At 43.0% G+C, this 27,249-nt stretch overlaps 37 non-coding genes across 37 annotated transcripts; all 37 read left to right on the top strand.

The window, feature by feature from the left end:
• The first annotated feature begins 69 nt into the window (after positions 1-69).
• Positions 70-142, top strand: Trnaf-gaa (transfer RNA phenylalanine (anticodon GAA)). The gene has a single exon. It is a non-coding gene; the product is annotated as a tRNA-Phe (tRNA).
• Positions 143-152: 10 nt separating this feature from the next.
• Trnad-guc (transfer RNA aspartic acid (anticodon GUC)) lies at positions 153-224 on the top strand. The gene has a single exon. It is a non-coding gene; the product is annotated as a tRNA-Asp (tRNA).
• A 967-nt stretch (positions 225-1,191) lies between these two features.
• Trnaf-gaa (transfer RNA phenylalanine (anticodon GAA)) lies at positions 1,192-1,264 on the top strand. Its single transcript has one exon. It is a non-coding gene; the product is annotated as a tRNA-Phe (tRNA).
• Positions 1,265-1,561: 297 nt separating this feature from the next.
• On the top strand, positions 1,562-1,634 carry Trnaf-aaa (transfer RNA phenylalanine (anticodon AAA)). The gene has a single exon. It is a non-coding gene; the product is annotated as a tRNA-Phe (tRNA).
• Positions 1,635-2,014: 380 nt separating this feature from the next.
• Positions 2,015-2,086, top strand: Trnad-guc (transfer RNA aspartic acid (anticodon GUC)). The gene has a single exon. It is a non-coding gene; the product is annotated as a tRNA-Asp (tRNA).
• A 304-nt stretch (positions 2,087-2,390) lies between these two features.
• Trnad-guc (transfer RNA aspartic acid (anticodon GUC)) lies at positions 2,391-2,462 on the top strand. The gene has a single exon. It is a non-coding gene; the product is annotated as a tRNA-Asp (tRNA).
• A 591-nt stretch (positions 2,463-3,053) lies between these two features.
• Positions 3,054-3,126, top strand: Trnaf-gaa (transfer RNA phenylalanine (anticodon GAA)). The gene has a single exon. It is a non-coding gene; the product is annotated as a tRNA-Phe (tRNA).
• A 380-nt stretch (positions 3,127-3,506) lies between these two features.
• Positions 3,507-3,578, top strand: Trnad-guc (transfer RNA aspartic acid (anticodon GUC)). Its single transcript has one exon. It is a non-coding gene; the product is annotated as a tRNA-Asp (tRNA).
• Positions 3,579-4,169: 591 nt separating this feature from the next.
• Positions 4,170-4,242, top strand: Trnaf-gaa (transfer RNA phenylalanine (anticodon GAA)). Its single transcript has one exon. It is a non-coding gene; the product is annotated as a tRNA-Phe (tRNA).
• Positions 4,243-4,252: 10 nt separating this feature from the next.
• Trnad-guc (transfer RNA aspartic acid (anticodon GUC)) lies at positions 4,253-4,324 on the top strand. The gene has a single exon. It is a non-coding gene; the product is annotated as a tRNA-Asp (tRNA).
• Positions 4,325-5,673: 1,349 nt separating this feature from the next.
• Trnaf-gaa (transfer RNA phenylalanine (anticodon GAA)) lies at positions 5,674-5,746 on the top strand. The gene has a single exon. It is a non-coding gene; the product is annotated as a tRNA-Phe (tRNA).
• Positions 5,747-6,061: 315 nt separating this feature from the next.
• On the top strand, positions 6,062-6,134 carry Trnaf-gaa (transfer RNA phenylalanine (anticodon GAA)). The gene has a single exon. It is a non-coding gene; the product is annotated as a tRNA-Phe (tRNA).
• A 10-nt stretch (positions 6,135-6,144) lies between these two features.
• Trnad-guc (transfer RNA aspartic acid (anticodon GUC)) lies at positions 6,145-6,216 on the top strand. The gene has a single exon. It is a non-coding gene; the product is annotated as a tRNA-Asp (tRNA).
• A 1,349-nt stretch (positions 6,217-7,565) lies between these two features.
• On the top strand, positions 7,566-7,638 carry Trnaf-gaa (transfer RNA phenylalanine (anticodon GAA)). The gene has a single exon. It is a non-coding gene; the product is annotated as a tRNA-Phe (tRNA).
• A 691-nt stretch (positions 7,639-8,329) lies between these two features.
• On the top strand, positions 8,330-8,402 carry Trnaf-gaa (transfer RNA phenylalanine (anticodon GAA)). Its single transcript has one exon. It is a non-coding gene; the product is annotated as a tRNA-Phe (tRNA).
• Positions 8,403-8,788: 386 nt separating this feature from the next.
• On the top strand, positions 8,789-8,860 carry Trnad-guc (transfer RNA aspartic acid (anticodon GUC)). The gene has a single exon. It is a non-coding gene; the product is annotated as a tRNA-Asp (tRNA).
• Positions 8,861-9,081: 221 nt separating this feature from the next.
• On the top strand, positions 9,082-9,154 carry Trnaf-gaa (transfer RNA phenylalanine (anticodon GAA)). The gene has a single exon. It is a non-coding gene; the product is annotated as a tRNA-Phe (tRNA).
• Positions 9,155-9,469: 315 nt separating this feature from the next.
• Trnaf-gaa (transfer RNA phenylalanine (anticodon GAA)) lies at positions 9,470-9,542 on the top strand. Its single transcript has one exon. It is a non-coding gene; the product is annotated as a tRNA-Phe (tRNA).
• A 673-nt stretch (positions 9,543-10,215) lies between these two features.
• Positions 10,216-10,288, top strand: Trnaf-gaa (transfer RNA phenylalanine (anticodon GAA)). Its single transcript has one exon. It is a non-coding gene; the product is annotated as a tRNA-Phe (tRNA).
• A 679-nt stretch (positions 10,289-10,967) lies between these two features.
• Positions 10,968-11,040, top strand: Trnaf-gaa (transfer RNA phenylalanine (anticodon GAA)). Its single transcript has one exon. It is a non-coding gene; the product is annotated as a tRNA-Phe (tRNA).
• Positions 11,041-12,459: 1,419 nt separating this feature from the next.
• Trnaf-gaa (transfer RNA phenylalanine (anticodon GAA)) lies at positions 12,460-12,532 on the top strand. Its single transcript has one exon. It is a non-coding gene; the product is annotated as a tRNA-Phe (tRNA).
• A 679-nt stretch (positions 12,533-13,211) lies between these two features.
• Trnaf-gaa (transfer RNA phenylalanine (anticodon GAA)) lies at positions 13,212-13,284 on the top strand. Its single transcript has one exon. It is a non-coding gene; the product is annotated as a tRNA-Phe (tRNA).
• A 1,043-nt stretch (positions 13,285-14,327) lies between these two features.
• On the top strand, positions 14,328-14,400 carry Trnaf-gaa (transfer RNA phenylalanine (anticodon GAA)). Its single transcript has one exon. It is a non-coding gene; the product is annotated as a tRNA-Phe (tRNA).
• A 2,171-nt stretch (positions 14,401-16,571) lies between these two features.
• On the top strand, positions 16,572-16,644 carry Trnaf-gaa (transfer RNA phenylalanine (anticodon GAA)). Its single transcript has one exon. It is a non-coding gene; the product is annotated as a tRNA-Phe (tRNA).
• Positions 16,645-16,654: 10 nt separating this feature from the next.
• Trnad-guc (transfer RNA aspartic acid (anticodon GUC)) lies at positions 16,655-16,726 on the top strand. Its single transcript has one exon. It is a non-coding gene; the product is annotated as a tRNA-Asp (tRNA).
• A 967-nt stretch (positions 16,727-17,693) lies between these two features.
• Trnaf-gaa (transfer RNA phenylalanine (anticodon GAA)) lies at positions 17,694-17,766 on the top strand. Its single transcript has one exon. It is a non-coding gene; the product is annotated as a tRNA-Phe (tRNA).
• Positions 17,767-18,063: 297 nt separating this feature from the next.
• Positions 18,064-18,136, top strand: Trnaf-aaa (transfer RNA phenylalanine (anticodon AAA)). Its single transcript has one exon. It is a non-coding gene; the product is annotated as a tRNA-Phe (tRNA).
• Positions 18,137-18,516: 380 nt separating this feature from the next.
• On the top strand, positions 18,517-18,588 carry Trnad-guc (transfer RNA aspartic acid (anticodon GUC)). Its single transcript has one exon. It is a non-coding gene; the product is annotated as a tRNA-Asp (tRNA).
• Positions 18,589-18,809: 221 nt separating this feature from the next.
• Positions 18,810-18,882, top strand: Trnaf-aaa (transfer RNA phenylalanine (anticodon AAA)). Its single transcript has one exon. It is a non-coding gene; the product is annotated as a tRNA-Phe (tRNA).
• A 10-nt stretch (positions 18,883-18,892) lies between these two features.
• Trnad-guc (transfer RNA aspartic acid (anticodon GUC)) lies at positions 18,893-18,964 on the top strand. The gene has a single exon. It is a non-coding gene; the product is annotated as a tRNA-Asp (tRNA).
• A 674-nt stretch (positions 18,965-19,638) lies between these two features.
• Positions 19,639-19,710, top strand: Trnad-guc (transfer RNA aspartic acid (anticodon GUC)). Its single transcript has one exon. It is a non-coding gene; the product is annotated as a tRNA-Asp (tRNA).
• Positions 19,711-20,301: 591 nt separating this feature from the next.
• Positions 20,302-20,374, top strand: Trnaf-gaa (transfer RNA phenylalanine (anticodon GAA)). Its single transcript has one exon. It is a non-coding gene; the product is annotated as a tRNA-Phe (tRNA).
• A 10-nt stretch (positions 20,375-20,384) lies between these two features.
• On the top strand, positions 20,385-20,456 carry Trnad-guc (transfer RNA aspartic acid (anticodon GUC)). Its single transcript has one exon. It is a non-coding gene; the product is annotated as a tRNA-Asp (tRNA).
• A 1,731-nt stretch (positions 20,457-22,187) lies between these two features.
• On the top strand, positions 22,188-22,260 carry Trnaf-gaa (transfer RNA phenylalanine (anticodon GAA)). The gene has a single exon. It is a non-coding gene; the product is annotated as a tRNA-Phe (tRNA).
• A 762-nt stretch (positions 22,261-23,022) lies between these two features.
• Positions 23,023-23,094, top strand: Trnad-guc (transfer RNA aspartic acid (anticodon GUC)). Its single transcript has one exon. It is a non-coding gene; the product is annotated as a tRNA-Asp (tRNA).
• Positions 23,095-24,079: 985 nt separating this feature from the next.
• Positions 24,080-24,152, top strand: Trnaf-gaa (transfer RNA phenylalanine (anticodon GAA)). Its single transcript has one exon. It is a non-coding gene; the product is annotated as a tRNA-Phe (tRNA).
• Positions 24,153-26,328: 2,176 nt separating this feature from the next.
• Trnaf-gaa (transfer RNA phenylalanine (anticodon GAA)) lies at positions 26,329-26,401 on the top strand. Its single transcript has one exon. It is a non-coding gene; the product is annotated as a tRNA-Phe (tRNA).
• Positions 26,402-27,249: the final 848 nt, after the last annotated feature.

Below are 27,249 nucleotides of genomic sequence, written 5' to 3'. Positions count from 1 at the left end.
CAAATAACATCTTGCTGATTCTTTCCAATTTCATTCTGGTAAAGCTGCTTTCCGATTTCTCCTAGGTGTGCCGAAATAGCTCAGTTGGGAGAGCGTTAGACTGAAGATCTAAAGGTCCCTGGTTCGATCCCGGGTTTCGGCAAGCGTAACTGTCCTCGGTAGTATAGTGGTCAGTATCCCCGCCTGTCACGCGGGAGACCGGGGTTCGATTCCCCGCCGGGGAGTTTGCGATATATCAATAATCTTTTTATTTTTATTGGATAACACTAATAATTCTACCTGTGCGCTTTCGATTGACTTTAGAAATCTTGACAAACCACATTCGCTGAGTAACACAATTCTTTATTAGATGTATCTTCTCTCGCCCTTTTATGAACAAATAACATCTTGCTGATTCTTTCCAATTTCATTCTGGTAAAGCTGCTTTCCGATTTCTCCTAGGCGTGCCGAAATAGCTCAGTTGGGAGAGCGTTAGACTGAAGATCTAAAGGTCCCTGGTTCTATCCCGGGTTTCGTCAAGCGTAACTGTCCTCGGTAGTATAGTGGTCAGTATCCCCGCCTGTCACGCGGGAGACCGGGGTTCGATTCCCCGCCGTCGAGTTTGCTATATTTCTTTAATCTTTTTATTTTTATTGGATAACACTAATAATTCTACATGTGCGCTTTCGATTGACTTTAGAAATCTTGACAAACCACATTCGCTGAGTAACACAATTCTTTATTAGATGTATCTTCTCTCGTCCTTTTATGAACGAATAACATCTTGCTGATTCTTTCCAATTTCATTCTGGTAAAGCTGCTTTCCGATTTCTCCTAGGCGTGCCGAAATAGCTCAGTTGGGAGAGCGTTAGACTGAAGATGTAAAGGTCCCTGCTTCGATCCCGGGTTTCGGCAAGCTTAACTGTCCTCGGTAGTATAGTGGCCAGTATCCCCGCCTGTCACGCGGGAGACCGGGGTTCGATTCCCCGCCGGGGAGTTTGCGATCCTTCTTTAATATTTTTATTGGATAACACTAATAATTCTACATGTGCGCTTTCGATTGACTTTAGAAATCTTGACAAACCACATTCGCTGAGTAACACAATTCTTCCTTAGATGTATCTTCTCTGGTCCTTTTATGAACAAATAACATCTTGATGATTCTTTCCAATTTCATTCTGGTAAAGCTGCTTTCCGATTTCTCCTAGGCGTGCCGAAATAGCTCAGTTGGGAGAGCGTTAGACTGAAGATCTAAAGGTCCCTGGTTCGATCCCGGGTTTCGGCAAGCGTAGCTGTCCTCGGTAGTATAGTGGTCAGTATCCCCGCCTGTCACGCGGGAGACCGGGGTTCGATTCCCCACCGGGGAATTTGCGATATTTCTTTAATATTTTTATTGGATAACACTAATAATTCCACATGTGCGCTTTCGATTGACTTTAGAAATCTTGACAAACCACATTCGCTGAGTAACACAATTCTTTATTAGATGTATCTTCTCTCGTCCTTTTATGAACAAATAACATCTTGCTGATTCTTTCCAATTTCATTCTGGTAAAGCTGCTTTCCGATTCCTCCTAAGCGTGCCGAAATAGCTCAGATGGGAGAGCGTTAGACTAAAGATCTAGAGGTCCCTGGTTCGATCCCGGGTGTTGGCAAGCGTTACTGTCCTCGGTAGTATAGTGGTCAGTATCCCCGCCTGTCACGCGGGAGACCGGGGTTCGATTCCCCGACGGGGAGTTTGCGATATTTCTTTAATATTTTTATTGGATAACACTAATAATTCTACATGTGCGCTTTCGATTGACTTTAGAAATCTTGACAAACCACATTCGCTGAGTAACACAATTCTTTATTAGATGTATCTTCTCTCGTCCTTTTATGAACAAATAACATCTTGCTGATTCTTTCCAATTTCATTCTGGTAAAGCTGCTTTCCGATTTCTCCTAGGCGTGCCGAAATAGCTCAGTTGGGAGAGCGTTAGACTGAAGATGTAAAGGTCCCTGGTTCGATCCCGGGTTTCGGCAAGCGTAACTGTCCTCGGTAGTATAGTGGTCAGTATCCCCGCCTGTCACGCGGGAGACCGGGGTTCGATTCCCCGCCGGGGAGTTTGCGATATATCAATAATCTTTTTATTTTTATTGGATAACACTAATAATTCTACCTGTGCGCTTTCGATTGACTTTAGAAATCTTGACAAACCACATTCGCTGAGTAACACAATTCTTTATTAGATGTATCTTCTCTCGTCTTTTTATGAACAAATAACATCTTGCTGATTCTTTCCAATTTCATTCTGGTAAAGCTGCTTTCCGATTTCTCCTAGGCGTGCCGAAATAGCTCAGTTGGGAGAGCGTTAGACTGAAGATGTAAAGGCCCCTGGTTCGATACCGGGTTTCGGCAAGCTTAACTGTCCTCGGTAGTATAGTGGTCAGTATCCCCGCCTGTCACGCGGGAGACCGGGGTTCGATTCCCCGCCGGGGAGTTTGCGATATTTCTTTAATATTTTTATTGGATAACACTAATAATTCTACATGTGCGCTTTCGATTGACTTTAGAAATCTTGACAAACCACATTCGCTGAGTAACACAATTCTTCCTTAGATGTATCTTCTCTCGTCCTTTTATGAACAAATAAAATCTTGCTGATTTTTTCCAATTTCATTCTGGTAAAGCTGCTTTCCGATTTCTCCTAGGCGTGCCGAAATAGTTCAGTTGGGCGAGCGTTAGACTGAAGATCTAAAGGTCCCTGGTTCGATACCGGGTTTCGGCAAGCGTAACTGTCCTCGGTAGTATAGTGGTCCGTATCCGCGCCTGTCACGCGGGAGACCGGGGTTCGATTCCCCGCCGGGGAGTTTGTGATATATCAATAATCTTTTTATTTTTATTGGATAACACTAATAATTCTACATGTGCGCTTTCGATTGACTTTAGAAATCTTGACAAACCACATTCGCTGAGTAACACGATTCTTCCTTAGATGTATCTTCTCTCGTCCTTTTATGAACAAATAACATCTTGCTGATTCTTTCCAATTTCATTCTGATAAAGCTGCTTTCCGATTTCTCCTAGGCGTGCCGAAATAGCTCAGTTGGGAGAGCGTTAGACTGAAGATCTAAAGGTCCCTGGTTCGATCCCGGGTTTCGGCAAGCGTAGCTGTCCTCGGTGGTATAGTGGTCAGTATCCCCGCCTGTCACGCGGGAGACCGGGGTTCGATTCCCCACCGGGGAGTTTGCGATATTTCTTTTATATTTTTATTGGATAACACTAATAATTCTACATGTGCTCTTTCGATTTACTTTAGAAATCTTGACAAATCACATTCGCTGAGTAACACAATTCTTCCTTTGATGTATCTTCTCTCGTCCTTTTATGAACAAATAACATCTTGCTGATTCTTTCCAGTTTCATTCTCATAAAGCTGCTTTCCGATTTCTCCTAGGCGTGCCGAAATAGCTCAGTTGGGAGGGCGTTAGACTGAAGATCTAACGGTCCCTATTTCGATCCCGGGTTTCGGCAAGCGTAACTGTCCTCGGTAGTATAGTGGTCAGTATCCCCGCCTGTCACGCGGGAGACCGGGGTTCGATTCCCCGCCGGGGAGCTTGCGATATAACATTAATCTTTCTATTTTTATTAGATAACACTAATAATTCTACATGTGCGCTTTCGATTGACTTTAGAAATCTCGACAAACCACATTCGCTGAGTAACACAATTCTTCCTTAGATGTATATTCTCTCGTCATTTTATGAACAAATAACATCTTGCTGATTCTTTCCAGTTTCATTCTGGTAAAGCTGCTTTCCGATTTCTCCTAGGCGTGCCGAAATAGCTCAGTTGGGAGAGCGTTAGACTGAAGATCTAAAGGTCCCTGGTTCGATCCCGGATTTCGGCAAGCGTAACTGTCCTCGGTAGTATAGTGGTCAGTATCCCCGCCTGTCACGCGGCAGACCGGGGTTCGATTCCCCGCCGTCGAGTTTGCTATATTTCTTTAATATTTTTATTGGATAATACTAATAATTCTACATGTGCGCTTTCGATTGACTTTAGAAATCTTGACAAACCACATTCGCTGAGTAACACAATTCTTTATTAGATGTATCTTCTCTCGTCCTTTTATGAACAAATAACATCTTGCTGATTCTTTCCAATTTCATTCTGGTAAAGCTGCTTTCCGATTCCTCCTAGGCGTGCCGAAATAGCTCAGTTGGGAGAGCGTTAGACTGAAGTTCTAAAGGTCCCTGGTTCGATCCCGGGTTTCGGCAAGCGTAACTGTCCTCGGTAGTATAGTGGTCAGTATCCCCGCCTGTCACGCGGGAGACCGGGGTTCGATTCCCCGCCGGGGAGTTTGCGATATATCAATAATCTTTTTATTTTTATTGGATAACACTAATAATTCTACCTGTGCGCTTTCGATTGACTTTAGAAATCTTGACAAACCACATTCGCTGAGTAACACAATTCTTTATTAGATGTATCTTCTCTCGTCCTTTTATGAACAAATAACATCTTGCTGATTCTTTCCAATTTCATTCTGGTAAAGCTGCTTTCCGATTTCACCTAGGCGTGCCGAAATAGCTCAGTTGGGAGAGCGTTAGAATGAAGATCTAGAGGTTCCTGGTTCGATCCCGGGTGTTGGCAAGCGTAACTGTCCTCGGTAGTATATTGGTCAGTATCCCCGCCTGTCACGCGGGAGACCGGGGTTCGATTCCCCGCCGGGGAGTTTGCTATATTTCTTTAATCTTTTTATTTTTATTGGATAACACTAATAATTCTACATGTGCGCTTTCGATTGACTTTAGAAATCTTGACAAACCACATTCGATGAGTAACACAATTCTTTATTAGATGTATCTTCTCTCGTCCTTTTATGAACAAATAACATCTTGCTGATTCTTTCCAATTTCATTCTGGTAAAGCTGCTTTCCGATTTCTCCTAGGCGTGCCGAAATAGCTCAGTTGGGAGAGCGTTAGAATGAAGATCTAGAGGTTCCTGGTTCGATCCCGGGTGTTGGCAAGCGTAACTGTCCTCGGTAGTATATTGGTCAGTATCCCCGCCTGTCACGCGGGAGACCGGGGTTCGATTCCCCGCCGGGGAGTTTGCTATATTTCTTTAATCTTTTTATTTTTATTGGATAACACTAATAATTCTACATGTGCGCTTTCGATTGACTTTAGAAATCTTGACAAACCACATTCGATGAGTAACACAATTCTTCCTTAGATGTATCTTCTCTCGTCCTTTTATGAACAAATAACATCTTGCTGATTCTTTCCAATTTCATTCTGGTAAAGCTGCTTTCCGATTTCTCCTAGGCGTGCCGAAATAGCTCAGTTGGGAGAGCGTTAGACTGAAGATGTAAAGGTCCCTGGTTCGATCCCGGGTTTCGGCAAGCGTAACTGTCCTCGGTAGTATAGTGGTCAGTATCCCCGCCTGTCACGCGGGACACCGGGGTTCGATTCCCCGCTGGGGAGTTTGTGATATATCAATAATCTTTTTATTTTTATTGGATAACACTAATAATTCTACATGTGCGCTTTCGATTGACTTTAGAAATCTTGACAAACCACATTCGCTGAGTAACACAATTCTTTATTAGATGTATCTTCTCTCGTCCTTTTATGAACAAATAACATCTTGCTCATTCTTTCCAATTTCATTCTTTTAAAGCTGCTTTCCGATTTCTGCTAGGCGTGCCGAAATAGCTCAGTTGGGAGAGCGTTAGACTGAAGATCTAAAGGTCCCTGGTTCGATCCCGGGTTTCGGCAAGCGTAACTGTCCTCGTTAGTATAGTGGTCAGTATCCCCGCCTGTCACGCGGGAGACCGGGGTTCGATTCCCCGACGGGGAGTTTGCGATATAAAATTAATCTTTTTATTTTTATTTTTATTTTTATTGGATAACACTAATAATTCTACATGTGCTCTTTCGATTTACTTTAGAAATCTTGACAAATCACATTCGCTGAGTAACACAATTCTTCCTTAGATGTATCTTCTCTCGTCCTTTTATGAACAAATAACATCTTGCTGATTCTTTCCAATTTCATTCTGGTAAAGCTGCTTTCCGATTCCTCCTAGGCGTGCCGAAATAGCTCAGTTGGGAGAGCGTTAGACTGAAGTTCTAAAGGTCCCTGGTTCGATCCCGGGTTTCGGCAAGCGTAACTGTCCTCGGTAGTATAGTGGTCAGTATCCCCGCCTGTCACGCGGGAGACCGGGGTTCGATTCCCCGCCGGGGAGTTTGCGATATATCAATAATCTTTTTATTTTTATTGGATAACACTAATAATTCTACCTGTGCGCTTTCGATTGACTTTAGAAATCTTGACAAACCACATTCGCTGAGTAACACAATTCTTTATTAGATGTATCTTCTCTCGTCCTTTTATGAACAAATAACATCTTGCTGATTCTTTCCAATTTCATTCTGGTAAAGCTGCTTTCCGATTTCACCTAGGCGTGCCGAAATAGCTCAGTTGGGAGAGCGTTAGAATGAAGATCTAGAGGTTCCTGGTTCGATCCCGGGTGTTGGCAAGCGTAACTGTCCTCGGTAGTATATTGGTCAGTATCCCCGCCTGTCACGCGGGAGACCGGGGTTCGATTCCCCGCCGGGGAGTTTGCTATATTTCTTTAATCTTTTTATTTTTATTGGATAACACTAATAATTCTACATGTGCGCTTTCGATTGACTTTAGAAATCTTGACAAACCACATTCGATGAGTAACACAATTCTTTATTAGATGTATCTTCTCTCGTCCTTTTATGAACAAATAACATCTTGCTGATTCTTTCCAATTTCATTCTGGTAAAGCTGCTTTCCGATTTCTCCTAGGCGTGCCGAAATAGCTCAGTTGGGAGAGCGTTAGAATGAAGATCTAGAGGTTCCTGGTTCGATCCCGGGTGTTGGCAAGCGTAACTGTCCTCGGTAGTATATTGGTCAGTATCCCCGCCTGTCACGCGGGAGACCGGGGTTCGATTCCCCGCCGGGGAGTTTGCTATATTTCTTTAATCTTTTTATTTTTATTGGATAACACTAATAATTCTACATGTGCGCTTTCGATTGACTTTAGAAATCTTGACAAACCACATTCGATGAGTAACACAATTCTTCCTTAGATGTATCTTCTCTCGTCCTTTTATGAACAAATAACATCTTGCTGATTCTTTCCAATTTCATTCTGGTAAAGCTGCTTTCCGATTTCTCCTAGGCGTGCCGAAATAGCTCAGTTGGGAGAGCGTTAGACTGAAGATGTAAAGGTCCCTGGTTCGATCCCGGGTTTCGGCAAGCGTAACTGTCCTCGGTAGTATAGTGGTCAGTATCCCCGCCTGTCACGCGGGACACCGGGGTTCGATTCCCCGCTGGGGAGTTTGTGATATATCAATAATCTTTTTATTTTTATTGGATAACACTAATAATTCTACATGTGCGCTTTCGATTGACTTTAGAAATCTTGACAAACCACATTCGCTGAGTAACACAATTCTTTATTAGATGTATCTTCTCTCGTCCTTTTATGAACAAATAACATCTTGCTCATTCTTTCCAATTTCATTCTTTTAAAGCTGCTTTCCGATTTCTGCTAGGCGTGCCGAAATAGCTCAGTTGGGAGAGCGTTAGACTGAAGATCTAAAGGTCCCTGGTTCGATCCCGGGTTTCGGCAAGCGTAACTGTCCTCGTTAGTATAGTGGTCAGTATCCCCGCCTGTCACGCGGGAGACCGGGGTTCGATTCCCCGACGGGGAGTTTGCGATATAAAATTAATCTTTTTATTTTTATTTTTATTTTTATTGGATAACACTAATAATTCTACATGTGCTCTTTCGATTTACTTTAGAAATCTTGACAAATCACATTCGCTGAGTAACACAATTCTTCCTTAGATGTATCTTCTCTCGTCCTTTTATGAACAAATAACATCTTGCTGATTCTTTCCAGTTTCATTCTCATAAAGCTGCTTTCCGATTTCTCCTAGGCGTGCCGAAATAGCTCAGCTGGGAGAGCGTTAGACTGAAGATCTGAAGGTCCCTGGTTCGATCCCGGGTTTCGGCAAGCGTAACTGTCCTCGGTAGTATAGTGGTCAGTATCCCCGCCTGTCACGCTGGAGACCGGGGTTTGATTCCCCGCCGTCGAGTTTGCTATATTTCTTTAATCTTTTTATTTTTATTGGATAACACTAATAATTCTACATGTGCGCTTTCGATTGACTTTAGAAATCTTGACAAACCACATTCGCTGAGTAACACAATTCTTTATTAGATGTATCTTCTCTCGTTCTTTTATGAACAAATAACATCTTGCTGATTCTTTCCAATTTCATTCTGGTAAAGCTGCTTTCCGATTTCTCTTAGGCGTGCCGAAATAGCTCAGTTGGGAGAGCGTTAGACTGAAGATCTAAAGGTCCCTGGTTCGATCCCGGGTTTCGGCAAGCGTAACTGTCCTCGGTAGTATAGTGGTCAGTATCCCCGCCTGTCACGCGGGAGACCGGGGTTCGATTCCCCGCCGTCGAGTTTGCTATATTTCTTTAATCTTTTTGTTTTTATTGTATAACACTAATAATTCTACATGTGCGCTTTCGATTGACTTTAGAAATCTTGACAAACCACATTCGCTGAGTAACACAATTCTTTATTAGATGTATCTTCTCTCGTCCTTTTATGAACAAATAACATCTTGCTGATTCTTTCCAGTTTCATTCTCATAAAGCTGCTTTCCGATTTCTCCTAGGCGTGCCGAAATAGCTCAGTTGGGAGAGCGTTAGACTGAAGATCTAACGGTCCCTATTTCGATCCCGGGTTTCGGCAAGCGTAACTGTCCTCGGTAGTATAGTGGTCAGTATCCCCGCCTGTCACGCGGGAGACCGGGGTTCGATTCCCCGCCGGGGAGCTTGCGATATAACATTAATCTTTTTATTTTTATTAGATAACACTAATAATTCTACATGTGCGCTTTCGATTGACTTTAGAAATCTCGACAAAACACATTCGCTGAGTAACACAATTCTTCCTTAGATGTATATTCTCTCGTCCTTTTATGAACAAATAACATCTTGCTGATTCTTTCCAATTTCATTCTGGTAAAGCTGCTTTCCGATTTCTCCTAGGCGTGCCGAAATAGCTCAGTTGGGAGAGCGTTAGACTGAAGATCTAAAGGTCCCTGGTTCGATCCCGGGTTTCGGCAAGCGTAACTGTCCTCGTTAGTATAGTGGTCAGTATCCCCGCCTGTCACGCGGGAGACCGGGGTTCGATTCCCCGACGGGGAGTTTGCGATATAACATTAATCTTTTTATTTTTATTTTTATTTTTATTGGATAACACTAATAATTCTACATGTGCTCTTTCGATTTACTTTAGAAATCTTGACAAATCACATTCGCTGAGTAACACAATTCTTAATTAGATGTATCTTCTCTCGTCCTTTTATGAACAAATAACATCTTGCTGATTCTTTCCAGTTTCATTCTCATAAAGCTGCTTTCCGATTTCTCCTAGGCGTGCCGAAATAGCTCAGCTGGGAGAGCGTTAGACTGAAGATCTAAAGGTCCCTGGTTCGATCCCGGGTTTCGGCAAGCGTAACTGTCCTCGGTAGTATAGTGGTCAGTATCCCCGCCTGTCACGCTGGAGACCAGGGTTCGATTCCCCGCCGTCGAGTTTGCTATATTTCTTTAATCTTTTTATTTTTATTGGATAACACTAATAATTCTACATGTGCGCTTTCGATTGACTTTAGAAATCTTGACAAACCACATTCGCTGAGTAACACAATTCTTTATTAGATGTATCTTCTCTCGTCCTTTTATGAACAAATTACATCTTGCTGATTCTTTCCAATTTCATTCTGGTAAAGCTGCTTTCCGATTTCTCCTAGGGGTGCCGAAATAGCTCAGTTGGGAGAGCGTTAGACTGAAGATGTAAAGGTCCCTGGTTCGATCCCGGGTTTCGGCAAGCGTAACTGTCCTAGGTAGTATAGTGGTCAATATCCCCGCCTGTCACGCGGGAGACCGGGGTTCGATTCCCCGCCGGGGAGTTTGCGATATTTCTTTAATATTTTTATTGGATAACACTAATAATTCTACATGTGCGCTTTCGATTGACTTTAGAAATCTTGACAAACCACATTCGCTGAGTAACACAATTCTTTATTAGATGTATCTTCTCTCGTCTTTTTATGAACAAATAACATCTTGCTGATTCTTTCCAATTTCATTCTGGTAAAGCTGCTTTCCGATTTCTCCTAGGCGTGCCGAAATAGCTCAGTTGGGAGAGCGTTAGACTGAAGATCTAAAGGTCCCTGGTTCGATCCCGGGTTTCGGCAAGCGTAACTGTCGTCGGTAGTATAGTGGTCAGTATCCCCGCCTGTCACGCGGGAGACCGGGGTTCGATTCCCCGCCGGGGAGTTTGCGATATATCAATAATCTTTTTATTTTTATTGGATAACACTAATAATTCTACCTTTGCGCTTTCGATTGACTTTAGAAATCTTGACAAACCACATTCGCTGAGTAACACAATTCTTTATTAGATGTATCTTCTCTCGTCCTTTTATGAACAAATAACATCTTGCTGATTCTTTCCAATTTCATTCTGGTAAAGCTGCTTTCCGATTTCTCCTAGGCGTGCCGAAATAGCTCAGTTGGGAGAGCGTTAGACTGAAGATCTAGAGGTCCCTGGTTCGATCCCGGGTGTTGGCAAGCGTAACTGTCCTCGGTAGTATAGTGGTCAGTATCCCCGCCTGTCCTCCGGGAGACCGGGGTTCGATTCCCCGCCGGGGAGTTTGTGATATATCAATAATCTTTTTATTTTTATTGGATAACACTAATAATTCTACATGTGCGCTTTCGATTGACTTTAGAAATCTTGACAAACCACATTCGCTGAGTAACACAATTCTTTATTAGATGTATCTTCTCTCGTCCTTTTATGAACAAATAACATCTTGCTGATTCTTTCCAATTTCATTCTGGTAAAGCTGCTTTCCGATTTCTCCTAGGCGTGCCGAAATAGCTCAGTTGGGAGAGCGTTAGACTGAAGATCTAAAGGTCCCTGGTTCGATCCCGGGTTTCGGCAAGCGTAACTGTCCTCGGTAGTATAGTGGTCAGTATCCCCGCCTGTCACGCGGCAGACCGGGGTTCGATTCCCCGCCGTCGAGTTTGCTATATTTCTTTAATATTTTTATTGGATACCGCTAATAATTCTACATGTGCGCTTTCGATTGACTTTAGAAATCTTGACAAACCACATTCGCTGAGTAACACAATTCTTTCTTAGATGTATCTTCTCTCGTCCTTTTATGAACAAATAACATCTTGCTGATTCTTTCCAGTTTCATTCTCATAAAGCTGCTTTCCGATTTCTCCTAGGCGTGCCGAAATAGCTCAGCTGGGAAAGCGTTAGACTGAAGATCTAAAGGTCCCTGGTTCGATCCCGGGTTTCGGCAAGCGTAACTGTCCTCGGTAGTATAGTGGTCAGTATCCCCGCCTGTCACGCTGGAGACCGGGGTTCGATTCCCCGCCGTCGAGTTTGTTATATTTCTTTAATCTTTTTATTTTTATTGGATAACACTAATAATTCTACATGTGCGCTTTCGATTGACTTTAGAAATCTTGACAAACCACATTCGCTGAGTAACACAATTCTTTATTAGATGTATCTTCTCTCGTCCTTTTATGAACAAATTACATCTTGCTGATTCTTTCCAATTTCATTCTGGTAAAGCTGCTTTCCGATTTCTCCTAGGGGTGCCGAAATAGCTCAGTTGGGAGAGCGTTAGACTGAAGATGTAAAGGTCCCTGGTTCGATCCCGGGTTTCGGCAAGCGTAACTGTCCTCGGTAGTATAGTGGTCAGTATCCCCGCCTGTCACGCTGGAGACCAGGGTTCGATTCCCCGCCGTCGAGTTTGCTATATTTCTTTAATCTTTTTATTTTTATTGGATAACACTAATAATTCTACATGTGCGCTTTCGATTGACTTTAGAAATCTTGACAAACCACATTCGCTGAGTAACACAATTCTTTATTAGATGTATCTTCTCTCGTCCTTTTATGAACAAATTACATCTTGCTGATTCTTTCCAATTTCATTCTGGTAAAGCTGCTTTCCGATTTCTCCTAGGGGTGCCGAAATAGCTCAGTTGGGAGAGCGTTAGACTGAAGATGTAAAGGTCCCTGGTTCGATCCCGGGTTTCGGCAAGCGTAACTGTCCTAGGTAGTATAGTGGTCAATATCCCCGCCTGTCACGCGGGAGACCGGGGTTCGATTCCCCGCCGGGGAGTTTGCGATATTTCTTTAATATTTTTATTGGATAACACTAATAATTCTACATGTGCGCTTTCGATTGACTTTAGAAATCTTGACAAACCACATTCGCTGAGTAACACAATTCTTTATTAGATGTATCTTCTCTCGTCTTTTTATGAACAAATAACATCTTGCTGATTCTTTCCAATTTCATTCTGGTAAAGCTGCTTTCCGATTTCTCCTAGGCGTGCCGAAATAGCTCAGTTGGGAGAGCGTTAGACTGAAGATCTAAAGGTCCCTGGTTCGATCCCGGGTTTCGGCAAGCGTAACTGTCGTCGGTAGTATAGTGGTCAGTATCCCCGCCTGTCACGCGGGAGACCGGGGTTCGATTCCCCGCCGGGGAGTTTGCGATATATCAATAATCTTTTTATTTTTATTGGATAACACTAATAATTCTACCTTTGCGCTTTCGATTGACTTTAGAAATCTTGACAAACCACATTCGCTGAGTAACACAATTCTTTATTAGATGTATCTTCTCTCGTCCTTTTATGAACAAATAACATCTTGCTGATTCTTTCCAATTTCATTCTGGTAAAGCTGCTTTCCGATTTCTCCTAGGCGTGCCGAAATAGCTCAGTTGGGAGAGCGTTAGACTGAAGATCTAGAGGTCCCTGGTTCGATCCCGGGTGTTGGCAAGCGTAACTGTCCTCGGTAGTATAGTGGTCAGTATCCCCGCCTGTCCTCCGGGAGACCGGGGTTCGATTCCCCGCCGGGGAGTTTGTGATATATCAATAATCTTTTTATTTTTATTGGATAACACTAATAATTCTACATGTGCGCTTTCGATTGACTTTAGAAATCTTGACAAACCACATTCGCTGAGTAACACAATTCTTTATTAGATGTATCTTCTCTCGTCCTTTTATGAACAAATAACATCTTGCTGATTCTTTCCAATTTCATTCTGGTAAAGCTGCTTTCCGATTTCTCCTAGGCGTGCCGAAATAGCTCAGTTGGGAGAGCGTTAGACTGAAGATCTAAAGGTCCCTGGTTCGATCCCGGGTTTCGGCAAGCGTAACTGTCCTCGGTAGTATAGTGGTCAGTATCCCCGCCTGTCACGCGGCAGACCGGGGTTCGATTCCCCGCCGTCGAGTTTGCTATATTTCTTTAATATTTTTATTGGATACCGCTAATAATTCTACATGTGCGCTTTCGATTGACTTTAGAAATCTTGACAAACCACATTCGCTGAGTAACACAATTCTTTCTTAGATGTATCTTCTCTCGTCCTTTTATGAACAAATAACATCTTGCTGATTCTTTCCAGTTTCATTCTCATAAAGCTGCTTTCCGATTTCTCCTAGGCGTGCCGAAATAGCTCAGCTGGGAAAGCGTTAGACTGAAGATCTAAAGGTCCCTGGTTCGATCCCGGGTTTCGGCAAGCGTAACTGTCCTCGGTAGTATAGTGGTCAGTATCCCCGCCTGTCACGCTGGAGACCGGGGTTCGATTCCCCGCCGTCGAGTTTGTTATATTTCTTTAATCTTTTTATTTTTATTGGATAACACTAATAATTCTACATGTGCGCTTTCGATTGACTTTAGAAATCTTGACAAACCACATTCGCTGAGTAACACAATTCTTTATTAGATGTATCTTCTCTCGTCCTTTTATGAACAAATTACATCTTGCTGATTCTTTCCAATTTCATTCTGGTAAAGCTGCTTTCCGATTTCTCCTAGGGGTGCCGAAATAGCTCAGTTGGGAGAGCGTTAGACTGAAGATGTAAAGGTCCCTGGTTCGATCCCGGGTTTCGGCAAGCGTAACTGTCCTAGGTAGTATAGTGGTCAATATCCCCGCCTGTCACGCGGGAGACCGGGGTTCGATTCCCCGCCGGGGAGTTTGCGATATTTCTTTAATATTTTTATTGCATAACACTAATAATTCTACATGTGCGCTTTCGATTGACTTTAGAAATCTTGACAAACCACATTCGCTGAGTAACACAATTCTTTATTAGATGTATCTTCTCTCGTCCTTTTATGAACAAATAACATCTTGCTGATTCTTTCCAATTTCATTCTGGTAAAGCTGCTTTCCGATTTCTCCTAGGCGTGCCGAAATAGCTCAGTTGGGAGAGCGTTAGACTGAAGATCTAAAGGTCCCTGGTTCGATCCCGGGTTTCGGCAAGCGTAACTGTCGTCGGTAGTATAGTGGTCAGTATCCCCGCCTGTCACGCGGGAGACCGGGGTTCGATTCCCCGCCGGGGAGTTTGCGATATATCAATAATCTTTTTATTTTTATTGGATAACACTAATAATTCTACCTTTGCGCTTTCGATTGACTTTAGAAATCTTGACAAACCACATTCGCTGAGTAACACAATTCTTTATTAGATGTATCTTCTCTCGTCCTTTTATGAACAAATAACATCTTGCTGATTCTTTCCAATTTCATTCTGGTAAAGCTGCTTTCCGATTTCTCCTAGGCGTGCCGAAATAGCTCAGTTGGGAGAGCGTTAGACTGAAGATCTAAAGGTCCCTGGTTCGATCCCGGTTTTCGGCAAGCGTAACTGTCCTCGTTAGTATAGTGGTCAGTATCCCCGCCTGTCACGCGGGAGACCGGGGTTCGATTCCCTGCCGGGGAGTTTGCGATATATCAATAATCTTTTTATTTTTATTGGATAACACTAATAATTCTACCTGTGCGCTTTCGATTGACTTTAGAAATCTTGACAAACCACATTCGCTGAGTAACACAATTCTTTATTAGATGTATCTTCTCTCGTCCTTTTATGAACAAATAACATCTTGCTGATTCTTTCCAATTTCATTCTGGTAAAGCTGCTTTCCGATTTCTCCTAGGCGTGCCGAAATAGCTCAGTTGGGAGAGCGTTAGAATGAAGACCTAGAGGTTCCTGGTTCGATCCCGGGTGTTGGCAAGCGTAACTGTCCTCGGTAGTATAGTGGTCAGTATCCTCGACTGTCACGCGGGAGACCGGGGTTCGATTCCCCGCCGGGGAGTTTGCTATATTTCTTTAATCTTTTTATTTTTATTGGATAACACTAATAATTCTACATGTGCGCTTTCGATTGACTTTAGAAATCTTGACAAACCACATTCGCTGAGTAACACATTTCTTTATGAGATGTATCTTCTCTCGTCCTTTTATGAACAAATAACATCTTGCTGATTCTTTCCAATTTCATTCTGGTAAAGCTGCTTTCCGATTTCTCCTAGGCGTGCCGAAATAGCTCAGTTGGGAGAGCGTTAGACTGAAGATGTAAAGGTCCCTGGTTCGATCCCGGGTTTCGGCAAGCTTAACTGTCCTCGGTAGTATAGTGGTCAGTATCCTCGCCTGTCACGCGGGACACCGGGGTTCGATTCCCCGCCGGGGAGTTTGCGATATTTCTTTAATATTTTTATTGGATAACACTAATAATTCTACATGTGCGCTTTCGATTGACTTTAGAAATCTTGACAAACCACATTCGCTGAGTAACACAATTCTTCCTTAGATGTATCTTCTCTCGTCCTTTTATGAACAAATAACATCTTGCTGATTCTTTCCAATTTCATTCTGGTAAAGCTGCTTTCCGATTTCTCCTAGGCGTGCCGAAATAAATCAGTTGGGAGAGCGTTAGACTGAATATCTAAAGGTCCCTGGTTCGATCCCGGGTTTCGGCAAGCGTAACTGTCCTCGGTAGTATAGTGGTCAGTATCCTCGACTGTCACGCGGGAGACCGGGGTTCGATTCCCCGCCGGGGAGTTTGCTATATTTCTTTAATCTTTTTATTTTTATTGGATAACACTAATAATTCTACATGTGCGCTTTCGATTGACTTTAGAAATCTTGACAAACCACATTCGATGAGTAACACAATTCTTCCTTAGATGTATCTTCTTTCGTCCTTTTATGAACAAATAACATCTTGCTGATTCTTTCCAATTTCATTCTGGTAAAGCTGCTTTCCGATTTCTCCAAGGGGTGCCGAAATAGCTCAGTTGGGAGAGCGTTAGACTGAAGATGTAAATGTCCGTGGTTCGATCCCGGGTTTCGGCAAGCGTAACTGTCCTCGGTAGTATAGTGGTCATTATACCCGCCTGTCACGCGGGAGACCGGGGTTCGATTCCCCGACGGGGAGTTTGCGATATTTCTTTAATATTTTTATTGGATAACACTAATAATTCTACATGTGCGCTTTCGATTGACTTTAGAAATCTTGACAAACCACATTCGCTGAGTAACACAATTCTTTATTAGATGTATCTTCTCTCGTCCTTTTATGAACAAATAACATCTTGCTGATTCTTTCCAATTTCATTCTGGTAAAGCTGCTTTCCGATTTCTCCTAGGTGTGCCGAAATAGCTCAGTTGGGAGAGCGTTAGACTGAAGATCTAAAGGTCCCTGGTTCGATCCCGGGTTTCGGCAAGCGTAACTGTCCTCGGTAGTATAGTGGTCAGTATCCCCGCCTGTCACGCGGGAGACCGGGGTTCGATTCCCCGCCGGGGAGTTTGCGATATATCAATAATCTTTTTATTTTTATTGGATAACACTAATAATTCTACCTGTGCGCTTTCGATTGACTTTAGAAATCTTGACAAACCACATTCGCTGAGTAACACAATTCTTTATTAGATGTATCTTCTCTCGCCCTTTTATGAACAAATAACATCTTGCTGATTCTTTCCAATTTCATTCTGGTAAAGCTGCTTTCCGATTTCTCCTAGGCGTGCCGAAATAGCTCAGTTGGGAGAGCGTTAGACTGAAGATCTAAAGGTCCCTGGTTCTATCCCGGGTTTCGTCAAGCGTAACTGTCCTCGGTAGTATAGTGGTCAGTATCCCCGCCTGTCACGCGGGAGACCGGGGTTCGATTCCCCGCCGTCGAGTTTGCTATATTTCTTTAATCTTTTTATTTTTATTGGATAACACTAATAATTCTACATGTGCGCTTTCGATTGACTTTAGAAATCTTGACAAACCACATTCGCTGAGTAACACAATTCTTTATTAGATGTATCTTCTCTCGTCCTTTTATGAACGAATAACATCTTGCTGATTCTTTCCAATTTCATTCTGGTAAAGCTGCTTTCCGATTTCTCCTAGGCGTGCCGAAATAGCTCAGTTGGGAGAGCGTTAGACTGAAGATGTAAAGGTCCCTGCTTCGATCCCGGGTTTCGGCAAGCTTAACTGTCCTCGGTAGTATAGTGGCCAGTATCCCCGCCTGTCACGCGGGAGACCGGGGTTCGATTCCCCGCCGGGGAGTTTGCGATCCTTCTTTAATATTTTTATTGGATAACACTAATAATTCTACATGTGCGCTTTCGATTGACTTTAGAAATCTTGACAAACCACATTCGCTGAGTAACACAATTCTTCCTTAGATGTATCTTCTCTGGTCCTTTTATGAACAAATAACATCTTGATGATTCTTTCCAATTTCATTCTGGTAAAGCTGCTTTCCGATTTCTCCTAGGCGTGCCGAAATAGCTCAGTTGGGAGAGCGTTAGACTGAAGATCTAAAGGTCCCTGGTTCGATCCCGGGTTTCGGCAAGCGTAGCTGTCCTCGGTAGTATAGTGGTCAGTATCCCCGCCTGTCACGCGGGAGACCGGGGTTCGATTCCCCACCGGGGAATTTGCGATATTTCTTTAATATTTTTATTGGATAACACTAATAATTCCACATGTGCGCTTTCGATTGACTTTAGAAATCTTGACAAACCACATTCGCTGAGTAACACAATTCTTTATTAGATGTATCTTCTCTCGTCCTTTTATGAACAAATAACATCTTGCCGATTCTTTCCAATTTCATTCTGGTAAAGCTGCTTTCCGATTCCTCCTAAGCGTGCCGAAATAGCTCAGATGGGAGAGCGTTAGACTAAAGATCTAGAGGTCCCTGGTTCGATCCCGGGTGTTGGCAAGCGTTACTGTCCTCGGTAGTATAGTGGTCAGTATCCCCGCCTGTCACGCGGGAGACCGGGGTTCGATTCCCCGACGGGGAGTTTGCGATATTTCTTTAATATTTTTATTGGATAACACTAATAATTCTACATGTGCGCTTTCGATTGACTTTAGAAATCTTGACAAACCACATTCGCTGAGTAACACAATTCTTTATTAGATGTATCTTCTCTCGTCCTTTTATGAACAAATAACATCTTGCTGATTCTTTCCAATTTCATTCTGGTAAAGCTGCTTTCCGATTTCTCCTAGGCGTGCCGAAATAGCTCAGTTGGGAGAGCGTTAGACTGAAGATGTAAAGGTCCCTGGTTCGATCCCGGGTTTCGGCAAGCGTAACTGTCCTCGGTAGTATAGTGGTCAGTATCCCCGCCTGTCACGCGGGAGACCGGGGTTCGATTCCCCGCCGGGGAGTTTGCGATATATCAATAATCTTTTTATTTTTATTGGATAACACTAATAATTCTACCTGTGCGCTTTCGATTGACTTTAGAAATCTTGACAAACCACATTCGCTGAGTAACACAATTCTTTATTAGATGTATCTTCTCTCGTCTTTTTATGTACAAATAACATCTTGCTGATTCTTTCCAATTTCATTCTGGTAAAGCTGCTTTCCGATTTCTCCTAGGCGTGCCGAAATAGCTCAGTTGGGAGAGCGTTAGACTAAAGATGTAAAGGCCCCTGGTTCGATACCGGGTTTCGGCAAGCTTAACTGTCCTCGGTAGTATAGTGGTCAGTATCCCCGCCTGTCACGCGGGAGACCGGGGTTCGATTCCCCGCCGGGGAGTTTGCGATATTTCTTTAATATTTTTATTGGATAACACTAATAATTCTACATGTGCGCTTTCGATTGACTTTAGAAATCTTGACAAACCACATTCGCTGAGTAACACAATTCTTCCTTAGATGTATCTTCTCTCGTCCTTTTATGAACAAATAAAATCTTGCTGATTTTTTCCAATTTCATTCTGGTAAAGCTGCTTTCCGATTTCTCCTAGGCGTGCCGAAATAGTTCAGTTGGGCGAGCGTTAGACTGAAGATCTAAAGGTCCCTGGTTCGATACCGGGTTTCGGCAAGCGTAACTGTCCTCGGTAGTATAGTGGTCCGTATCCCCGCCTGTCACGCGGGAGACCGGGGTTCGATTCCCCGCCGGGGAGTTTGTGATATATCAATAATCTTTTTATTTTTATTGGATAACACTAATAATTCTACATGTGCTCTTTCGATTTACTTTAGAAATCTTGACAAATCACATTCGCTGAGTAACACAATTCTTCCTTTGATGTATCTTCTCTCGTCCTTTTATGAACAAATAACATCTTGCTGATTCTTTCCAGTTTCATTCTCATAAAGCTGCTTTCCGATTTCTCCTAGGCGTGCCGAAATAGCTCAGTTGGGAGGGCGTTAGACTGAAGATCTAACGGTCCCTATTTCGATCCCGGGTTTCGGCAAGCGTAACTGTCCTCGGTAGTATAGTGGTCAGTATCCCCGCCTGTCACGCGGGAGACCGGGGTTCGATTCCCCGCCGGGGAGCTTGCGATATAACATTAATCTTTCTATTTTTATTAGATAACACTAATAATTCTACATGTGCGCTTTCGATTGACTTTAGAAATCTCGACAAACCACATTCGCTGAGTAACACAATTCTTCCTTAGATGTATATTCTCTCGTCATTTTATGAACAAATATCATCTTGCTGATTCTTTCCAGTTTCATTCTGGTAAAGCTGCTTTCCGATTTCTCCTAGGCGTGCCGAAATAGCTCAGTTGGGAGAGCGTTAGACTGAAGATCTAAAGGTCCCTGGTTCGATCCCGGATTTCGGCAAGCGTAACTGTCCTCGGTAGTATAGTGGTCAGTATCCCCGCCTGTCACGCGGCAGACCGGGGTTCGATTCCCCGCCGTCGAGTTTGCTATATTTCTTTAATATTTTTATTGGATAATACTAATAATTCTACATGTGCGCTTTCGATTGACTTTAGAAATCTTGACAAACCACATTCGCTGAGTAACACAATTCTTTATTAGATGTATCTTCTCTCGTCCTTTTATGAACAAATAACATCTTGCTGATTCTTTCCAATTTCATTCTGGTAAAGCTGCTTTCCGATTCCTCCTAGGCGTGCCGAAATAGCTCAGTTGGGAGAGCGTTAGACTGAAGTTCTAAAGGTCCCTGGTTCGATCCCGGGTTTCGGCAAGCGTAACTGTCCTCGGTAGTATAGTGGTCAGTATCCCCGCCTGTCACGCGGGAGACCGGGGTTCGATTCCCCGCCGGGGAGTTTGCGATATATCAATAATCTTTTTATTTTTATTGGATAACACTAATAATTCTACCTGTGCGCTTTCGATTGACTTTAGAAATCTTGACAAACCACATTCGCTGAGTAACACAATTCTTTATTAGATGTATCTTCTCTCGTCCTTTTATGAACAAATAACATCTTGCTGATTCTTTCCAATTTCATTCTGGTAAAGCTGCTTTCCGATTTCTCCTAGGCGTGCCGAAATAGCTCAGTTGGGAGAGCGTTAGAATGAAGATCTAGAGGTTCCTGGTTCGATCCCGGGTGTTGGCAAGCGTAACTGTCCTCGGTAGTATATTGGTCAGTATCCCCGCCTGTCACGCGGGAGACCGGGGTTCGATTCCCCGCCGGGGAGTTTGCTATATTTCTTTAATCTTTTTATTTTTATTGGATAACACTAATAATTCTACATGTGCGCTTTCGATTGACTGTAGAAATCTTGACAAACCACATTCGATGAGTAACACAATTCTTTATTAGATGTATCTTCTCTCGTCCTTTTATGAACAAATAACATCTTGCTGATTCTTTCCAATTTCATTCTGGTAAAGCTGCTTTCCGATTTCTCCTAGGCGTGCCGAAATAGCTCAGTTGGGAGAGCGTTAGAATGAAGATCTAGAGGTTCCTGGTTCGATCCCGGGTGTTGGCAAGCGTAACTGTCCTCGGTAGTATATTGGTCAGTATCCCCGCCTGTCACGCGGGAGACCGGGGTTCGATTCCCCGCCGGGGAGTTTGCTATATTTCTTTAATCTTTTTATTTTTATTGGATAACACTAATAATTCTACATGTGCGCTTTCGATTGACTTTAGAAATCTTGACAAACCACATTCGATGAGTAACACAATTCTTCCTTAGATGTATCTTCTCTCGTCCTTTTATGAACAAATAACATCTTGCTGATTCTTTCCAATTTCATTCTGGTAAAGCTGCTTTCCGATTTCTCCTAGGCGTGCCGAAATAGCTCAGTTGGGAGAGCGTTAGACTGAAGACGTAAAGGTCCCTGGTTCGATCCCGGGTTTCGGCAAGCGTAACTGTCCTCGGTAGTATAGTGGTCAGTATCCCCGCCTGTCACGCGGGACACCGGGGTTCGATTCCCCGCTGGGGAGTTTGTGATATATCAATAATCTTTTTATTTTTATTGGATAACACTAATAATTCTACATGTGCGCTTTCGATTGACTTTAGAAATCTTGACAAACCACATTCGCTGAGTAACACAATTCTTTATTAGATGTATCTTCTCTCGTCCTTTTATGAACAAATAACATCTTGCTCATTCTTTCCAATTTCATTCTTTTAAAGCTGCTTTCCGATTTCTGCTAGGCGTGCCGAAATAGCTCAGTTGGGAGAGCGTTAGACTGAAGATCTAAAGGTCCCTGGTTCGATCCCGGGTTTCGCCAAGCGTAACTGTCCTCGGTAGTATAGTTGTCAGTATCCCCGCCTGTCACGCGGGAGACCGGGGTTCGATTCCCCGACGGGGAGTTTGCGATATAACATAAATCTTTTTATTTTTATTTTTATTGGATAACACTAATAATTCTACATGTGCTCTTTCGATTTACTTTAGAAATCTTGACAAATCACATTCGTTTAGTAACACAATTCTTCCTTAGATGTATCTTCTCTCGTCCTTTTATGAACAAATAACATCTTGCTGATTCTTTCCAGTTTCATTCTCATAAAGCTGCTTTCCGATTTCTCCTAGGCGTGCCGAAATAGCTCAGTTGGGAGAGCGTTAGACTGAAGATCTAAAGGTCCCTGGTTCGATCCCGGGTTTCGGCAAGCGTAATTGTCCTCGGTAGTATAGTGGTCAGTATCCCCGCCTGTCATGCGGGAGACCGGGGTTCGATTCCCCGGCGGGGAGTTTGCGATATATCAATAATCTTTTTATTTTTATTGGTTAACACTAATCGTTCTACATGTGCGCTTTCGATTGACTTTAGAAATCTTGACAAACCACATTCGCTGAGTAACACAATTCTTTATTAGATGTATCTTCTCTCGTCCTTTTATGAACAAATAACATTTTGCTGATTCTTTCCAATTTCATTCTGGTAAAGCTGCTTTCCGATTTCTCCTAGGCGTGCCGAAATAGCTCAGTTAGGAGAGCGATAGACTGAAGATTTAAAGGTCCCTGTTTCGATCCCGGGTTTCGGCAAACGTAACTGTCCTCGGTAGTATAGTGGTCAGTATCCCCGCCTGTCACGCGGGAGACCGGGGTTCGATTCCCCGCCGTCGAGTTTGCTATATTTCTTTAATCTTTTTATTTTTATTGGATAACACTAATAATTCTACATGTGCGCTTTCGATTGACTTTAGAAATCTTGACAAACCACATTCGCTGAGTAACACAATTCTTTATTAGATGTATCTTCTCTCGTCTTTTTATGAACAAATAACATCTTGCTGATTCTTTCCAATTTCATTCTGGTAAAGCTGCTTTCCGATTTCTCCTAGGGGTGCCGAAATAGCTCAGTTGGGAGAGCGTTAGAATGAAGATCTAGAGGTTCCTGGTTCGATCCCGGGTGTTGGCAAGCGTAACTGTCCTCGGTAGTATAGTGGTCAGTATCCCCGCCTGTCACGCGGGAGACCGGGGTTCGATTCCCCGCCGGGGAGTTTGCTATATTTCTTTAATCTTTTTATTTTTATTGGATAACACTAATAATTCTACATGTGCGCTTTCGATTGACTTTAGAAATCTTGACAAACCACATTCGATGAGTAACAAAATTCTTCCTTAGATGTATCTTCTCTCGTCCTTTTATGAACAAATAACATCTTGCTGATTCTTTCCAATTTCATTCTGGTAAAGCTGCTTTCCGATTTCTCCTAGGCGTGCCGAAATAGCTCAGTTGGGAGAGCGTTAGACTGAAGATGTAAAGGTCCCTGGTTCGATCCCGGGTTTCGGCAAGCGTAACTGTCCTCGGTAGTATAGTGGTCAGTATCCCCGCCTGTCACGCGGGACACCGGGGTTCGATTCCCCGCTGGGGAGTTTGTGATATATCAATAATCTTTTTATTTTTATTGGATAACACTAATAATTCTACATGTGCGCTTTCGATTGACTTTAGAAATCTTGACAAACCACATTCGCTGAGTAACACAATTCTTTATTAGATGTATCTTCTCTCGTCCTTTTATGAACAAATAACATCTTGCTCATTCTTTCCAATTTCATTCTTTTAAAGCTGCTTTCCGATTTCTGCTAGGCGTGCCGAAATAGCTCAGTTGGGAGAGCGTTAGACTGAAGATCTAAAGGTCCCTGGTTCGATCCCGGGTTTCGCCAAGCGCAACTGTCCTCGGTAGTATAGTGGTCAGTATCCCCGCCTGTCACGCGGGAGACCGGGGTTCGATTCCCCGACGGGGAGTTTGCGATATAACATAAATCTTTTTATTTTTATTTTTATTTTTATTGGATAACACTAATAATTCTACATGTGCTCTTTCGATTTACTTTAGAAATCTTGACAAATCACATTCGTTTAGTAACACAATTCTTCCTTAGATGTATCTTCTCTCGTCCTTTTATGAACAAATAACATCTTGCTGATTCTTTCCAGTTTCATTCTCATAAAGCTGCTTTCCGATTTCTCCTAGGCGTGCCGAAATAGCTCAGTTGGGAGAGCGTTAGACTGAAGATCTAAAGGTCCCTGGTTCGATCCCGGGTTTCGGCAAGCGTAATTGTCCTCGGTAGTATAGTGGTCAGTATCCCCGCCTGTCATGCGGGAGACCGGGGTTCGATTCCCCGGCGGGGAGTTTGCGATATATCAATAATCTTTTTATTTTTATTGGTTAACACTAATCGTTCTACATGTGCGCTTTCGATTGACTTTAGAAATCTTGACAAACCACATTCGCTGAGTAACACAATTCTTTATTAGATGTATCTTCTCTCGTCCTTTTATGAACAAATAACATTTTGCTGATTCTTTCCAATTTCATTCTGGTAAAGCTGCTTTCCGATTTCTCCTAGGCGTGCCGAAATATCTCAGTTAGGAGAGCGATAGACTGAAGATCTAAAGGTCCCTGTTTCGATCCCGGGTTTCGGCAAACGTAACTGTCCTCGGTAGTATAGTGGTCAGTATCCCCGCCAGTCACGCGGGAGACCGGGGTTCGATTCCCCGCCGTCGAGTTTGCTATATTTCTTTAATCTTTTTATTTTTATTGGATAACACTAATAATTCTACATGTGCGCTTTCGATTGACTTTAGAAATCTTGACAAACCACATTCGCTGAGTAACACAATTCTTTATTAGATGTATCTTCTCTCGTCCTTTTATGAACAAATAACATTTTGCTGATTCTTTCCAATTTCATTCTGGTAAAGCTGCTTTCCGATTTCTCCTAGGCGTGCCGAAATAGCTCAGTTAGGAGAGCGATAGACTGAAGATCTAAAGGTCCCTGTTTCGATCCCGGGTTTCGGCAAACGTAACTGTCCTCGGTAGTATAGTGGTCAGTATCCCCGCCAGTCACGCGGGAGACCGGGGTTCGATTCCCCGCCGTCGAGTTTGCTATATTTCTTTAATCTTTTTATTTTTATTGGATAACACTAATAATTCTACATGTGCGCTTTCGATTGACTTTAGAAATCTTGACAAACCACATTCGCTGAGTAACACGATTCTTCCTTAGATGTATCTTCTCTCGTCCTTTTATGAACAAATAACATCTTGCTGATTCTTTCCAATTTCATTCTGATAAAGCTGCTTTCCGATTTCTCCTAGGCGTGCCGAAATAGCTCAGTTGGGAGAGCGTTAGACTGAAGATGTAAAGGTCCCTGGTTCGATCCCGGGTTTCGGCAAGCGTAACTGTCCTAGGTAGTACAGTGGTCAGTATCCCCGCCTGTCACGCGGGAGACCGGGGTTCGATTCCCCGACGGGGAGTTTGCGATATTTCTTTAAAATTTTTATTGGATAACACTAATAATTCTACATGTGCGCTTTCGATTGACTTTAAAAATCTTGACAAACCACATTCGCTGAGTAACACAATTCTTTATTAGATGTATCTTCTCTCGTCCTTTTATGAACAAATAACATCTTGCTGATTCTTTCCAATTTCATTCTGGTAAACCTGCTTTCCGATTTCTCCTAGGCGTGCCGAAATAGCTCAGTAGGGAGAGCGTTAGATTGAAGATCTAAAGGTCCTTGTTTCGATCCCGGTTTCGGCAAGAGTAAGTGTCCTCGGTAGTATAGAGGTCAGTATCCCCGCCTGTCACGCGGGAGACCGGGGTTCGATTCCCCGTCGGGGAGTTTGCAATATATCAATAATCTTTTTATTTTTATTGGATAACACTAATAATTCTACCTGTGCGCTTTCGATTGACTTTAAAAATCTTGACAAACCACATTCGCTGAGTAACACAATTCTTTATTAGATGTATCTTCTCTCGCCCTTTTATGAACAAATAACATCTTGCTGATTCTTTCCAATTTCATTCTGGTAAAGCTGCTTTCCGATTTCTCCTAGGCGTGCCGAAATAGCTCAGTTGGGAGAGCGTTAGACTGAAGATCTAGAGGTCCCTGGTTCGATCCTGGGTGTTGGCAAGCGTAACTGTCCTCGGTAGTATAGTGGTCAGTATCCCCGCCTGTCACGCGGGAGACCGGGGTTCGATTTCACGCCGGGGAGTTTGTTATATATCAATAATCTTTTTATTTTTATTCGATAACACTAATAATTCTACATGTGCGCTTTCGATTGACTTTAGAAATCTTGACAAACCACATTCGCTGAGTAACACAATTCTTTATTAGATGTATCTTCTCTCGTCCTTTTATGAACAAATAACATCTTGCTGATTCTTTCCAATTTCATTCTGGTAAAGCTGCTTTCCGATTTCTCCTAGGCGTGCCGATATAGCTCAGTTGGGAGAGCGTTAGACTGAAGATCTAAAGGTCCCTGGTTCGATCCCGGGTTTCGGCAAGCGTAACTGTGCTCGGTAGTATAGTGGTCAGTATCCCCGCCTGTCACGCGGGAGACCGGGGTTCGATTCCCCGCCGTCGAGTTTGCTATATTTCTTTAATCTTTTTATATTTATTGGATAACACTAATAATTCTACATGTGCGCTTTCGATTGACTTTAGAAATCTTGACAAACCACATTCGCTGAGTAACACAATTCTTTATTAGATGTATCTTCTCTCGTCCTTTTATGAACAAATAACATCTTGCTGATTCTTTTCAATTTCATTCTGGTAAAGCTGCTTTCCGATTTCTTCTAGGAGTGCCGAAATAGCTCAGTTGGGAGAGCGTTAGACTGAAGATGTAAAGGTCACTGGTTCGATCCTGGGTTTCGGCAAGCTTAACTGTCCTCGGTAGTATAGTGGCCAGTATCCCCGCCTGTCACGCGGGAGACCGGAGTTCGATTCCCCGCCGGGGAGTTTGTGATATATCAATAATCTTTTTATTTTTATTGGATAACACTAATAATTCTACATGTGCGCTTTCGATTGACTTTAGAAATCTTGACAAACCACATTCGCTGAGTAACACAATTCTTCCTTAGATGTATCTTCTCTCGTCCTTTTATGAACAAATAACATCTTGCTGATTCTTTCCAATTTCATTCTGGTAAAGCTGCTTTCCGATTTCTCCTAGGCGTGCCGAAATAGCTCAGTTAGGAGAGCGTTAGACTGAAGATCTAAAGGTCCCTGGTTCGATCCCGGGTGTTGGCAAGCGTTACTGTCCTCGGTAGTATAGTGGTCAGTATCCCCGCCTGTCACGCGGGAGACCGGGGTTCGATTCCCCGACGGGGAGTTTGCGATATTTCT

The sequence above is a fragment of the Argiope bruennichi genome, chromosome 7 (assembly GCF_947563725.1).
Source record: "Argiope bruennichi chromosome 7, qqArgBrue1.1, whole genome shotgun sequence".
In the NCBI taxonomy this organism is placed as follows: Eukaryota; Metazoa; Arthropoda; class Arachnida; order Araneae; family Araneidae; genus Argiope; species Argiope bruennichi.
This window is presented reverse-complemented; position numbering and strand designations above follow the sequence as displayed.